This window comes from Talpa europaea (assembly GCF_964194135.1).
Source record: "Talpa europaea genome assembly, chromosome: 15".
NCBI classification, from domain to species: domain Eukaryota; kingdom Metazoa; phylum Chordata; class Mammalia; order Eulipotyphla; family Talpidae; genus Talpa; species Talpa europaea.
The window spans coordinates 24,327,529-24,342,892 of record NC_140083.1 but is presented as its reverse complement, the minus strand read 5'-3'; positions in this window follow the sequence as shown (position 1 = coordinate 24,342,892).

Sequence of the window (15,364 nt, the reverse complement as noted above, 5' to 3'; positions counted from 1 at the left end):
TCATTAAATAGCTTTTATGTTCACACAGATGCCCTTGATTAATAAGTTATTAAATTAAATTTGAAATTCACTGTGCTGGATTTGCTGTGGGAAAGTCAGGTTGCCTATCTCTAAAACCATACAAATTATCTAGAGGAAAAGATTCACATTAGAAAGGTTGTGACAGGATGCCCTTAAAGACAGGGAATATATATTCAGATTCATTTCTCCCTTAGTGTCTTAACTGGTACCTGGTAGTAATATCTAATTAAATTAAGTAAATTTAGGATATTAGATAAATTGAATAATTGTGTGTATCACATGTAAAAACATGTGTGTACTACATTTATTAGATTATATACATTTATCAATTATTACCATGAAAATGGTTCCCAGATAAAAGAATAAAAAAGTTTTGGGAGTTCAGTGTTGGATTTTCATTTGAAATTTTCAACTGTTTACTATGACTATATTAAAATTAAATTATAAAAGCAGAATATAAATAAAACAATAATCTTTATTTTTGCAATTTCAAAAGACATTTTAAAGTATATAGCTATTACTTTTGTGATTTAAAAAAGATCCAAAATCAAAAGTTAAAAACAATAACTTTTTTGCTTGTTATATAAAAGTTAACTTGTTTAACCACATTTGGGGAAATTATATTTTCTCTTTTTCTATACCGTGAATAATTTTATGTTGAACTTCATTTTAAGGTAAAATGCCATTGTATTGCGTGTGGTAAAAAAAAAAAAAAAGGTTCTGCAGACACCTTAATCCATGAAATATTTATTGAATATCTTGTATGTGCCAGGTTATCTCTTAAATGTTAGGATGTAGCACTAGAGAGGCCAAAATTCCAGTCCTTCTAGAGTTTTTTCCAAGTCACCAAATTAGCTACTTTGGGGGGAAGTAGTTCTAAACGTCAACCAACATATCAATTTCACCTTATTCCTTACTCAGTATCCCTTCAATATTTAGGCACATATTTTGTGCATGAAGTGTGAGATAGATGTTGGATCCATAGAATACAATATTGAAAGGGTATAGGTGATATGAGTCTTGATGAAGGAAAAAAAAATACAGAATTTCAGGGACAACAGAATTTTTAAGTGACTACAAATAGTGGCTTCATTAATATGTTAATTACAGTGTGAAATTCATCTTTACATTTTATTAAATTTGAAAGAGCCTGCCTTAAGAAAGACTTTCCCATCCTTAAGGAGACCAAAAGGGAGCTTCTAAAAGATTATATTATTTCTCTGCAGTTAAAGAAAGAAGCAAGAATAAAACACATCTTCTGAAGTCAAAGCCAAAATATTCTACTGTAACACCCTCTTTTCAGTTCCTCAAGAAAACGAAGCTCCACTATATGTGTAGAAAGATTCACACTTTATATCTTGGTACTTAAAAAATGTTGAGTAAATCAATTAGGCTACTTTTGTTTTTTTGTTTTTTTGGTTTTTTTTTAATAAATTTTATTGTTATATTCCCCATACAATTGCAGCCCCCCCAATCTGACCCCAATCCCTCCCCTCCCACCCCCGCCCCCCTAAAAGTGTCTCTGGTTCATAGTTTTTTGTTGATTTTGATTTTCACTTTCTTATAGTTATTCATTTTCCTGGTCCCTTATTTAAGTTTTCTAGATTCCTGCTATGAGTGAGACCATCCGGTATTTTTCTTTTTCTTTTTGGCTTATTTCGCTGAACATGATCCCTTCCAGCGCCATCCATGTTGCTGCAAATTGCATGTGTTTATCTTTTTTGAATGCTGAGTAATATTCCATGGTATATATGTACCACATCTTCTTGATCCAGTCATCTATTTTTGGGCATTTGGGTTGTTTCCAAAGCTTAGCTATTGTAAACAGTGCTGCTATAAACATAGGGGTGCAGGTGTTCTTTGGAATTGATGTTTCTGTGTCCTTTGGGTAAATACCTAGGAGTGGAATTGCTGGATCATATGGAAGCTCTATGTTTAGTAGGTCCAGAAATCTCCATACAGCTTTCCACAGTGGTTGGACCAGTTTGCACTCCCACCAACAGTGCAGAAGAGTTCCTTTTTCTCCACACCCTCGCCAACATTTGTTGTTGCTAGTTTTTTTAATATGTGCCATTCTCACTGGTGTAAGATGGTATCTCATGGTAGTTTTGATTTGCATTTCCCTGATGACAAGTGATGTTGAACATTTTTTCATATGCCTGTTGGCCATTTGCATTTCCTCTTCAGAGAAGTTTCTTTTAAGCTCTTCTGCCCATTTTTTGACTGGATTATTTTCTTTGTTGTTGTTGAGTCTCATCAGCTCTTTGCAGATTTTTGTGATCAGTCCTTTATCATTAGTGTTGGGTGCAAAAATGTTCTCCCAGTTGGTGGGGTTTCTCTTTGTTTTTGTTATTGTCTCTTTTGCTGTGCAAAAGCTCTTTAATTTGATGTAGTCCCAGCTGTTTATCTTTGCCTTCACTATCACTGCTTTGGGTGATGTGTCTGTAAAGATGTCTTTGATGTGCAAATCACGTAGTGTTTCACCTATATTTCCTTCTATATATTTTATGGTTTCAGGTCTTATGTCTAGTTCTTTAATCCATTTTGAGTTGATTTTTGTGTATGGTGTGAGGTGGTGGTCAAGCTTCATTCTTTTGCATGTAGCGACCCAGTTTTCCCAGCACCATTTATTGAACAAACTTTCTTTGCTCCAATGCATAGTCTTTGCTCCTTTGTCAAAGATTAGTTGACCATAAATCTGTGGGTTTATCTCTGGATTTTCTATTCGATTCCATTGGTCTGTATGTCTGTTCTTGTTCCAATACCATGCAGTTTTGATGATTATGGCTTTGTAGTATAGTTTGAAGTCTGGGAGTCTGATGCCTCCATTCCCTTCTTTTTTTTTCAGGAGAGCTTTGGCTATTCGGGGTTTTTGGTGATTCCATATGAATTTCATCAATAATTGTTCTATTTCTTTGAAGAATGACATTGAAATTTTGATTGGAATAGCATTGAATCTGTATATTGCTTTTGGTAGGATGGCCATTTTAATAATGTTTATTCTTCCAATCCATGAGCAGGGGATGTCTCTCCATTTCTTTGTGTCTTCTTCTATTTCTTTTAACAGTGTTTTATAGTTTTCTTTGTATAGGTCCTTTACCTCTTTTGTTAGATTTATTCCCAAATATTTGATTTTTTTTGTTTCAATAACAAAAGGGATGGTCTTTTTGATTTCTTCTTCTTCAGATTTATTGTTTGTGTATAGGAAGGCTACTGACTTTTGCGTGTTGATTTTGTATCCTGCCACTTTACTGAACTGATTGATGAGTTGAATTAGCTTTTCTGTAGAGTTTTTGGGGTTCTCTATGTATAATATCATATCGTCTGCAAATAGTGATAGTTTGACTTCTTCTTTTCCTATTTGGATTCCTTGGATGTCTTTCTCTTGTCTTATTGCCCTGGCTAGGACTTCCAGTATTATATTGAAAAGCAATGGTGAGAGTGGACATCCTTGTCTTGTTCCAGATCTTAATGGAATTGCTTTCAGCTTTTCACCATTGAGAATGATACTGGCTGTTGGCTTGTCATTGATGGCCTTTATGATGTTGAGGTATGTTCCTTGTATCCCCAGAATTTCAAGGGTTTTATCATGAATGGGTGTTGCACTTTGTCGAAAGCTTTCTCAGCATCTATTGATATTATCATATGGTTTTTATATTTCTTTTTGTTGATGTGTTGGATAGCGTTGATTGATTTTCGGATGTTAAACCATCCTTGTGCCCCTGGAATGAATCCTACTTGGTCGTGGTGAATTATCTTATGGATACATTGCTGGATTCTGATAGCTAAAATTTTATTGAGGATTTTTGCATCAGTGTTCATTAGGGAGATTGGCCTGTAGTTTTCCTTTTTTGTGTTGTCCTTGTTCGGTTTTGGTATTAGTGTAATGTTGGCTTCATAAAACGTGTTTGGTATTGTCCCTTCCTTCTCAATTTTTTGGAAGAGTTTGTGAAGGATAGGCACTAATTCGTGTCTGAATGTTTGGTAGAATTCATTTGTAAATCCATCAGGTCCTGGGCTTTTGTTTTTGGGGAGGTTTTTGATTACCATTTCAATTTCGCTCATTGTAATTGGTCTGTTTAGGTGTTCTATTTCTTCTTTATCTAGCTTTGGGTGATTGTAGAGTTGGAGGAATTTGTCCATCTCCTCTAGATTGTTAAACTTGTTTCCATATAACTGTTCATAGTAGTTACTGATTATTCTTTTGATTTCTGCTGTGTCCGTTGTGATTTCTCCTCTTTCATTGATGATCCTGTTTATTTGTGCTTTCTCCCTTTTTTCCTTTGTGAGCCTGGCTAGGGGTTTGTCTATTTTATTGATTTTTTCAAAGAACCAGCTCTTGGTTTCATTGATCTTTTGGATTGTTTTTTTAGTTTCAATTTCATTTATTTCTGCTTTGGTTTTTATTATTTCTTTTCTTCTACTGGTTTTGGGGTTTTTTTGTTGTTCTTTTTCTAGATCTTTGAGCTTCGAGATGAGGTTGTTTCTTTGCGTTCTTGCTTGTTTCTTGATGTGAGCTTCTATTGCTATATATTTTCCTCTTATTACTGCTTTTGCTGCATCCCATACATTTAGGATATTAGTGTCCTCCTTGTCGTTCAATTCAAAAAATTTTTTAATTTCTTCTTTGATCTCCTCATTAGTCCAATGGTCTTCCAGTAGTGTGGTTTTTAATCTCCATGAGGTAGGAAAGTTCCTTGCCTTCTTTTTATGGTTTATTTCTAGTTTGATGCCTTCATGGTCAGAAAAGATGGTTGATATGATTTCAATCTTGGTGTATCTGTTGATGTTTGTCTTGTGCCCCAGTATGTGATCGATCCTGGAGAATGATCCGTGTGCGCTTGAGAAAAATGTGTACTCCGTTTTTTGGGGTTTAGTGTTCTATAGATGTCTGTTAAGCCCAATTGCTCTAGGTCCTTATTTAGAGCTTTGGTTTCTTTACTTATTTTTTGTCTTGTTGATCTATCCATTGTTGATAGTGGTGTGTTGAAGTCTCCCACTACGTATGTGTTTTCTCTGATGTCTGTTTTCAGAGAGGACAACAGTTGTCTGATATATTTTGGTGCTCCTTCGTTTGGTGAGTATATGTTAATGAGTGTTATTTCTTCTTGAAGTATTGTCCCCTTGATCATAATGTAGTGACCATTGGGGTCTCTTTTTATCTTTTTGAGTTTGAAATCTGTTTTATCTGATATAAGTATAGCTGTTCCTGCTTTCTTTTTTGGTCCATTTGCTTGTAGGATTGTTTTCCATCCTTTAACTTTGAGCCTATTTTTATCTTTTGTAGCTAAATGTGTTTCCTGGAGACAGCAAAAGGTTGGGTTTTGTTTCTTAATCCAGGATGCAACTCTGTGTCTTTTTATTGAAGAGTTTAGTCCATTTACATTTAGAGTTAATATTGATATGTTAACATCTGTATTTGCCATTGTGTTTGTCTTTCCTTTGATTTTATTTATTTATTCTTTTAATAACATTTTTTTTTTTTGGCCTTCTATCATTGTTATTCGTCCCTCTGAGGTTCTGGCTTTAGGACTCCTTGTAGTATTTTTTGGAGTGGGGGTTTAGTTGCAATGAAATTCCGGAGTTTCTGTTTGTCTGGAAAGGTCCATATTCTTTCTTCAAAGAGGAAGGAGAGCTTTGCGGGATAGAGTATTCTTGGTTGGCATCTGTTTTCTTGGAGTCTGTTGACTATGTCCCTCCACTCTCTCCTTGCCCGTAGTGTTTCTTCGGAGAAGTCTGATGTCAGCCTGATTGGTTTTCCTTTGAATGTTATCTGTTTCTTCCCTCTTGCCAGCTTCATTATTTTTTCCTTGTCCTGGATTCTTGGGAGCTTTACTATTATGTGTCTTGCTGTATTTTTCCTTTTGTCGTGGAAGTTTGGTGTTCTTCTTGCTTCTTGTATATCAATTTTCAGCTCCTTCTTCACATTTGGGAAGTTCTCTTCAATTATCTCTTTGAATATTTTCTCTGTTCCTACATCTCTCTCCTCTCCTTCTGGTATTCCTATAACTCTTATATTTCCTTTCCTCATGGAGTCAGATAGTTCCCGAAGTCTTTCTTCGTTCTTTTTCCTTCGTACTTCTCTTTCCTTTTCTGTTTTGGTTCTTTTTATTTCTGTGTCTTCAAGATTACTTATTCGTTCTTCCATTTCATCTATTCTGCTTTCATTGCTTTTCCCAGAATTCTTTAGTTCTTCCATTAATTCTTTGATCTCCTGCATTTCTTTTACTTCCCTCTTTAGGGACTCAATTTCTTTCTTCTGACCATTGTTTTCCCTCTCTAGGGACTCAATTGCATTCTTCTGATCGTTGATTATTTTTCCCTTATCATTGTTTTCCTTTATGACTTCTGTCTGTTTTTTAATCACGGCAATTTTAAATTCTCTTTCTGGAAGGCTCAGAAATTCTTCCAAGTTATTGTCTTTGCAATCTGGGGGCTGGCTTTCTTTTTGTGGTGTGCTTTTTCTCTGGAGAGTTGCTAGGTTGCGTGTGGTTCTTCTCCTCCCTACTGTCTGTTTTCTAATTTGCCGTATGCGTTGGGACACTGTGTTGTTGGGACTGGCCGGCATCTTGGGTGGGCTTCTCTGTTCCCCTCTGGTTCTTCCAGGAGTCATCTGTCAGTTTCAAGCAGCCTTTACTGGAGAAAGGTCCCTGTTCTAAAATGCCGATGTGGGGACACACTCCCCTGTGCGCCTGGTCTGCCCCGGCGGTGGGTTCCTGCTCCCCTCTGGGCTTGGACTGCAGGCCTTAGGGGGTCTGGCGTGGGCAAACTTCCCCCGCTCACCTCTGGTTCCTGAGGAAGCCTTCTGCAGGTAGTCTTTACTGAAGAAATGTCCCTGTTCTAAAATGGTGATGTGGGACACACTCCCTGCGCGTCTGGTCTCAGGCACACTCTTCTGCGCGCCTGGTCTGCCCCGGCTGTGGGTGCTCGCTCTCCCTGTGGGCTCAGACTACTTGTTCAGAAGGAGCCCGGCGTGGGCTAACTCCCCAGCTGGCCACTAGCTCCTTCAGTAATTAGGCTACTTTTGAGACTGATTTTTCTTTCTCACTTTGTGAATGTGTGTGAATAGAACAAGAATGGAAGAATTAAGGAATGCTCATGATCCATTTGCAGAGATGCAAATCGTAAGATTCTAAAAAGATTATAAAACCAAATGTCTGGCCTCCATTGTCAGTATCCTTTTCCGGCTGAGGAGGTTAAAAGTCTGAATAAGCCAGAAACAAAATGTCCTTCTCTCAACATCCCAATCAGTCCTTTCCTATTTTCAGTTTGAAACTCAGTGATAGTCAGGAATGTCTTGGATTTTATTTTAAGTAGAGTTGCCAGATAAAATAGTATATTCCAAGTTAATTTTGAATTTTAAATAAACAATGAAAAATGTTTTGTTAATGCATTCCCCCAGGAAATATTCTTATTTGCTAAAATTGTCAGTTCTAGTACAAAAAGAAATTTGCTTGTAATAGTTCGTGAATGATATGGTTCAAAGAATATTTAAAAGCAGAGAAATAATTCCATTGTATTTTTATGTTGCACCAACACTGAGTTTTGTTTTTTGTTTTTTTGTTTTTTTTAAGCTGCAAAGTGATGGAATAATTAGTTGTACTATGTTGAAATAGTTTGTTGACTTAGGACTCCAATATTAAGGAGTGAGTTTCATTGTGACGTGCTATCCATAGTATTTCCAATGAGCTACTGCTTAACCTAATATCGATTATTTAACATTTTTTCAGTTGCATCAATTTGAGTTGCTCCCAGTTTTCTACATATTTGACATGTGTATTTCTATATTGACAGAGTCAAACAAAGAAAATATGCCTTCATCCTCATTATAACTTTCTCCTTGGCTGAATTATCAATGTAAGTAGAATAGTGAATGATTTTTCAATGAATAACTTGTATGAAACCATTTCTAACTTTCCTGTTCTGTAATCAGTTTTCCTGATTGACAGTGCAGTCACTTTTGAGGTTTTATCACTTTATAGGGACTATGTGCTATGAAATATGGATTCTACTAATTCATAAATGAAATAATTCAGAAATTTGGACTGGAAATCAGAGTTTCAGACACATCATATTCAAAAGCATATGCCTAATAACATCAAAATGCCAATGTCTTTTTTTAATTAACATGCTTCTTGGTTTTCATAATAAACAAACCCGTATTTTCAAGTATAAATTAATACTGATGGAAAGAGTTGCCTTTTTAATGAGCATTTTATGTTATGTAATTATTTTGTTAGCCTCTAATATTCTCAAATTCAAAATGGTCTTATTTTATTGATGAGCTATAATAATGAATGTTTTCCTGTACCTTCTTTAAAGAATCAAAATTAAACAAACTAAAATCTCATTATAAAGTATAATTTTTAGATTATACCTTCATTTGTCAAAAGTCCCACACTGTTATAAACTAAAATAATATTGCTGACATATTTTTAACCTAGTGTTCAATATGTTATGAAATCTTTGAAAAATGGGCATTAAGGAATCGCTCAAAATGACCACAGGTGCTAGATAGTGACAGCTGCCTATCTTCATAAGAAATGAACTGATTAAAGCAGGAAAATTTCATATACATGCCTTGACATTTTCCATTTCCTTGGAAATGGAAGACATGTAGAAGAATCACTAGCAAGATTAAGTAACCGTGCAAAAGATCAGCCTCATGACATTTAAAGAATTAGTTTTCATTCTAGAAAAAAAGAAATATTGCAGAGTAGGAAAAATGAACCTGCATTCATACATTTAGCTTAGTTAAATTAACAATAGAGTGTTTGTGCAATGGGAATTTTCCCAATTGCATTTTATGGTAATGGTGAAAATCTTGACGCCACTCTCTGAAAAAATCCTCACTATAAAGTATTGGTCAGACACCAGGTATAGGTTTTCTTCCAGATCATCTTAAGCAGTGCATCTAAGTTGGCTTAATTATCTCCAAAGGGAATATATTTTTCAATTCTCTTCCAAACAGCTTGACTCAAACTCTCTGGCTGGGACAAAAGGAAAACCTAATAAAATGAGCAAATAAGCAAAATGCATATAGAAGATGGACACTTCAAATCTCTAGATCAAAAACATATTTTATCTGTCTCTTTAGTTAGCAGGCATATGATTTGTATAAAAATAATGACAGTGGGATTACTTTCCTGAAGAAACTTTTAATGGATAGCTAGAAAGGAAGCAGAGGTGGAAGTTGAGGTATAATTTACTGAAATTGTGCTCCATTTGCACTGAGCATGGAGAAATCAAGTTTTATTTCTAACACATAATCGTGTACGTGGCTGATAAACTCTGGAAGTTTTTGCATAAAGCTGGAGAAATAACCATGAAATGAATAGATATTTTAAATCCACCTTAAGAAACTTTTTCTGTGTTGCTTATATATCAATACACACAATAACCAATAAAACAATTAATGGAATCTATAAAAACATTGTGATTTTACATATGTAATATTGTAAATAACAATATGTTATTTCTCTAAAACCCTGAAAAAAACTTCTCTAGGGCATTTACGGTAAAATATTCATCTAGATTACTATTCCTTTCTCCACAGTGCCAAGTGTGCTTCTTGAAATATTCAATAAATGATTGTATAAAAGAGTTATGAAATACAGAGGAGTGATTCTATATGGAGAAGTCTGGAAAAGCTTCAAAGCAAAGTTGACATTTGAGTTGGATCTTGAAAGATAAATGAAATATTAACAAGCAGTCAGAAAGGGCAGCACATTCACGCCAGAGGCAACAATGTGCAAAATAGATACAGTTTCCTGTAACATTTGGGAATAGTGTTTGGTCTGGTTTTGTCAAGTAGTTTATATAGAAGGTTGAGGGATCCATACCATCAGATTATATGAAAATGTAAATTGAAGCCAAATTATAAATAAAAAATGATCTAAATTCAAGTCTTTTAATTTAAATAACAATGTAAGTTCATTCAATTTCTTCAACATTTCTTCTTTAACATTTCTGGACTTAATTGCCCAATAGTTTCTCAAAGTGTGTTCTTTCATTTAATGCATATTAGTCAAGTCACACCCTGAGGCAGATACTGGTTGAACCACTAAGGCACAGTCCCAAACAAAAGACAAAAATCCATTCTTATACGGAGAATATAGCCTACTGAGGTTGATGATGGTTAGGGAGAGAGAAAAAAAGCAAATGTACAAAAAAACCCTTAAAATTTATACCAGTTTTTTTTTTATTTATTTATACATAGAACTGGGGTGTTGGCCAGAGGTGCAGGTGTTGAGAGGACTCGCCAGAGACAGAGTCGGGGGGCAGAGCAAGCAGATCTACTAAAATACACTGCTGAAGGGAGCAGTGTGCAAGACAAGAGAGGTCTGCTGTGCCATGTGTGTTAGCTCCCTGGCTGGGGATCAAATTCATACCGCAATGGCTGGCAATAGCTTGATAGCACTGAGATTTAATCCCTGCAACACCAGGGAGGCCCCAGAAGTTCAGTTTTATACCCAGGAACATAGGAGGTACCTAGTGGCATATTCAAGTAACAATTATTAAATAGGCACTTGACATATTTAAATCAGGTGAGTGGACACAGCTGAACATGTACATTTAAAACAGTATTTTGATGGCATTTAAATATACCCTCTGGATAAGGTTGAAATAGATTAAATGTAGATAAAGAGGAAAAGTGCAGGGGCTGTGCTGTGCAGCTGCAATATTTAAAAGTAGGGTTGAGGAAGGAATACCTGCAAAGAAGAAACAGCTAACAAAGTAGGAGAATGAAATGAGATTGATATACTGCATTTATGTAATAAAGGTTTCAAAGTAGTTGTGGTTAGCGGTTTTAATGGCTGCTAAGTGGTCCAACAAGATTTGGAATGGGAGTTGACCTTGAATCTCAAATGTAGAAATCACTGGTCATCATGATGAGAGTAGTTCCCAAAATGATGGTGACCCAAAACATTGGTGTGAGTAATATGAAAGTGGTTAGAGAGTATATGGAACTATTAAAGCTCTCTAGAAAAGTTTTAAAAATCGGGGTATTAGGCCTCCCTGGTGGTGCATGGGGTTAAGAAGCAACCTATGAAGCTGTCCACAGGCACTGCAGCATGAATTCGATCCCTGGCCAGGGAGCTATCCACATGGCGCAGCAGACCTCTCTTGACTTGCCCGCTGCTCCCCTCATTAGTGTATTTCAGTCAATCTGCCTGTTCTGTTCCCCGCTCCATCTCTGGTGAATCCTCTTGTCCTCCCACACCCCTAGCCTGTATCCCAGTTTTTGTATGCATAAATAAATAAATCTTTAAAAAAAGAAAAAAGAAAAAAAATTGGGGTATTCAATAGAGGAAGTGTGAGGTTATGGGAGAAGTACTTTAAGAAGATACCTGGCATAATGTTTATGTTCTGAGATACCAGAGGGAAAACTGATGACACAAAAAAAAAAGGACAAGAAATGCAGAAATGATTTTGAGAGGTGAGAGGGAATGAGGTGGACAAGTGGAAGTAATGGCCTGAGAGCAAGAATGCTTCGTCTATTGTAAATAAGGAAAAATATAGGTACAGACTCAGAATAATAGATTTAGAGGTGAGACTTTCAGGAATCCTCTTATAATTGCATCTATTATCTCAATAATTAAGAAGCAGAATTATCAAGCAGAGAAGAGGGAAGAGTTATGAAATAGTCATGTAAAAAAGTAGAAGGGTAAATTGACTAGGGAAATATAGTAAAATTGCCTGCAGTGCTAAGGGCGGACTTGGGATTTCTGTCATGAATTTAAAGTGAGATCAGCTAGCATGATTTTCTATTTTTCTATAGCAATAGCAGTTGCTGTCATGGAGTGAAATAAGTGGTAAAGTGAATTAAAGAAGCATTGCAGTTGTTTTAACAGTTGCTGAGGTTGCTACAATATTCAAGTAACCAAACATATATACAAGAAAATTTGCAAGTTATAAAATCCCATAGAAATAGACTTCATCGCTTGGGCCTCGTACTGTAAGATCCCACGTAGGTGCTTTGCTTTGTGAATGAAAACCAGAGTGCCATTTATTGGTGCCAGTCTTTTAAGTGGATCAAAGATGTCTAGTAGCTTCACAAGTCTTGAAGCCTGTACCTGACAGACCATAAAGTAAATTAAATTTCATATTACAACATGAAAGGATTTATACAGACCCTAGCCAAGAATGTGCATATATAACTAAGCCGAGGGTTGTGGCATTATCATTTTTCCAGGATGCTTGCAAACTCCTTTGAAGCTAGTATTACTGTGAGACTCTAATAGACAAGTTTTCTTTTGGATTTAAAATACCCATGCTTTCTCTTATATGTCATGTTAATAAGTTTCCTTCCATGAAATAAAAAAGGATGCTTTTGCCATTTATTTCCCTGAAGATTCCTCTGTGAAACAAGTGTTCCACTCCAAGAAATTCTTTTCATATTGCAAGATTCGATCAATTTCATTCATTACCATCACCCTTGGCAATCCTTATAGGACTTTTTCGGAATAATTTAGTGATTCAACAAATTCAACAATGGCTTCAACTTTCCCATAAGTGAAAAATGGTTCTTCACAAACTTCCTTTTTCTTCCAAAGCTTTAGGAAAGGAATTGCAATTTTAAAGGCAAGAGAGAATATACATTTTATTGAATGGACTTTAGTATTTGGCTTAAAAATGAGATTATTCTAAGCAAGGTAATATTTTCTCATTCCTTTTGAGTCCTTGTTCTTTTAAGCTTCCTATGTTGCCTCTTAGTTTTATATATTTCTTTATATTTAAATACATGTTCATTCTCAGCTGATTTTAATTTATTTTATGACTGCATTTTCACATTAATGTGAATGAAATGTTTAGTTTTTTTAAATAATTCTTGAAAATATCTGATTGTAATATATTATAGAAATATCAATATGATGATTTGAAAATTGTCATGATGGAGAAAATTCTTAAAATTGAGTAGGTAGGATTTACTCAAATATAAACTCATAAAATCAATCAGCAAGAGTTAAAAAATTACTGGGACTTATATGCTTACAATAAGAAGAGAACCAGATACAATTAGCCAAATAACTTGTGATTCTAAGCTTAACTTTTTAGGCTACAATGAATGAATATAATGAAAAACGTTGCTTTAATCCAAATTTTAATAATTATTCATGTATTTTTTTGAAGATTGAGTATTGCACTTAGGTCTATCTATCACTAAGATTTTTCAGTGAAAATATTTTATTTAGTTTTATAACCCATCAAGGAAAATTATGATTAAAATATATTCAATTATCTGCAAAATAAGAAAAAAGAAAAATGTGTGTTTATGTACATGTGTGTATATATTTTATTTTATTGATTAGAAATTATTTTTTTCATTTTAAATATCTGATATATAGTATTATTTTTTATCAATGATTGTATGTTATTTGGCACTGTTTTCTTTTCCTTAATTGCACATAAGTAAAAATGTATCTATTGTTTACAGCATCTTAGATTCAATAAAATATAATAATATGCTCTTAAAATAGAAAAATCATATATATTATATATATATATTCAACATTAAAAATCAAAATACCATCAATCACTCCTAAATCACCAGGGAGTCCATATACATGTCAGCATTTCCAGATTCTCCATTAAAGTTTTGAATTATTAACATATTTCTTAAAGATATTCATATCAGGTCTACTGACTTTAAAGTAGACCAGACAATTAATTATGTGAATTTCCTCAATGCATTTCAATAAGTACTACATTTCTCATAACCTCAAGGAAGATCATCAAAACACTTTATTAATAAAAGCCCTTTTCTCCCAAGTCAAGTAGTCTTTCTAACTATGAGGTTGACAAGAAATAATGATTTGAGCATAAGAACTCCTGAGAATTTTATCTATGAAACCAGAGCCTCAGTTTTCAACTTTTCAAAAGGTCAGGCAAGGACAACCTTTTATTTAACCTTGTATTCCCAACTCCATCACAGTGCCTTTTGAAAGAATGAATAAATAAATGTCTCAATATAATTGGAAAAATGAATATAAATTTCCAAATTATAGTGTTCATTATGGAACACTTAGTACAAAAGTTTTATTATGCACCTGTTTCTCTCTGCATTCAATTAAGAAATATTCTACAGAAAGGAGCAAGTATTGCATAGAGATTTCCTCACTAAGAGATAGTAGTAGATTTTATTTTACCATCAATCATATTAGTGTTTTTGGTAATAGAGTTGTGCAGAAGCAGTTATAATTCCTTATGAGTTTGAAAGTGAGAATCTAATCATCTAGAGATATCTTTTTAGATCTTTCATATTGACCTGAAAAATTAGTAGACAATATATCCCTACCATAAAGCTCAGCCATGTGAATTGATGTTTTGCTGGATTAGAGATCCATTTCCAAGCTAAGTCATATTTCATGGCAAATTAAGCCTTCTCCCTAAGAAAATGATTAGTCCATTCATCTATTGTTGCCACTGGTTCTGACTTGAGTCACCCAAATCCTGTATTTAGAAAGAAATTAAAATAGTAATTTTCTATATAGCATTTTAATTCAAATGAAGAACATATGTTTTACTAAGTTTTCTTTGGATTGAAAAGAGCATTTATTAGCAGTTACTTTTTTCTATTGTGACAGATAACATTTAGTTTAATCAAAGCATTTATCTCTGGGCTCCCCTGGTGACACAGCAGGATGAGTGCAGCACTGTGAAGCTGTGAAGCTCAGTCTCAGTAACATGGGTTCAATTCCAGCCAGCCAGGGAGATACCCACATGGCATGGCAGACTTCTCCTGCCTTGCCCGTTACTACCCTCATCAATGTCTTTGTTCAGTCTGCCTGTTCTGTTCCCCACTCTGTCTCTGGTGAGTCCTCTCACCCTCCGATGCCTCTGGCCTGTACCCCTGTTCTTGTATAAATAAAAATAAATCTTTAAAAAAATTTATATCTGAAATACATATATGAATTCTATATAGTGATTTTTTATGTGTGCAACTTTAAATGTACATACCATGTTACATTTGTTATATATGCTAAGAAGTTTTTGAGAAAATGTGCAAGAAATAACACCTTTAAAATAAGATATATTTTAAATACTGTTAAATAAGAAGTTACTTAAGACATAATTCCAAATCTTTCTTGCCCGTTTTCAACATACAGACTGTCTATACTATTTCTGTGAGTTCCAAAATTCTTGCTCTAAGTACTACCATCTATAACCCCAGCCTCTCTCATTCTCTCACTCCAATAGAGCTAAGACTTTATACTCATTGAAATTTTTAGTCCCTTGCTTTTCCTTTACTTTACTATTGTATTATTCATCTCTGGGTTTTTATTTTATTTTATTTTATTTTATTTTACTTAGTCTTACTAAGTGTTGACTCCATTAGTTA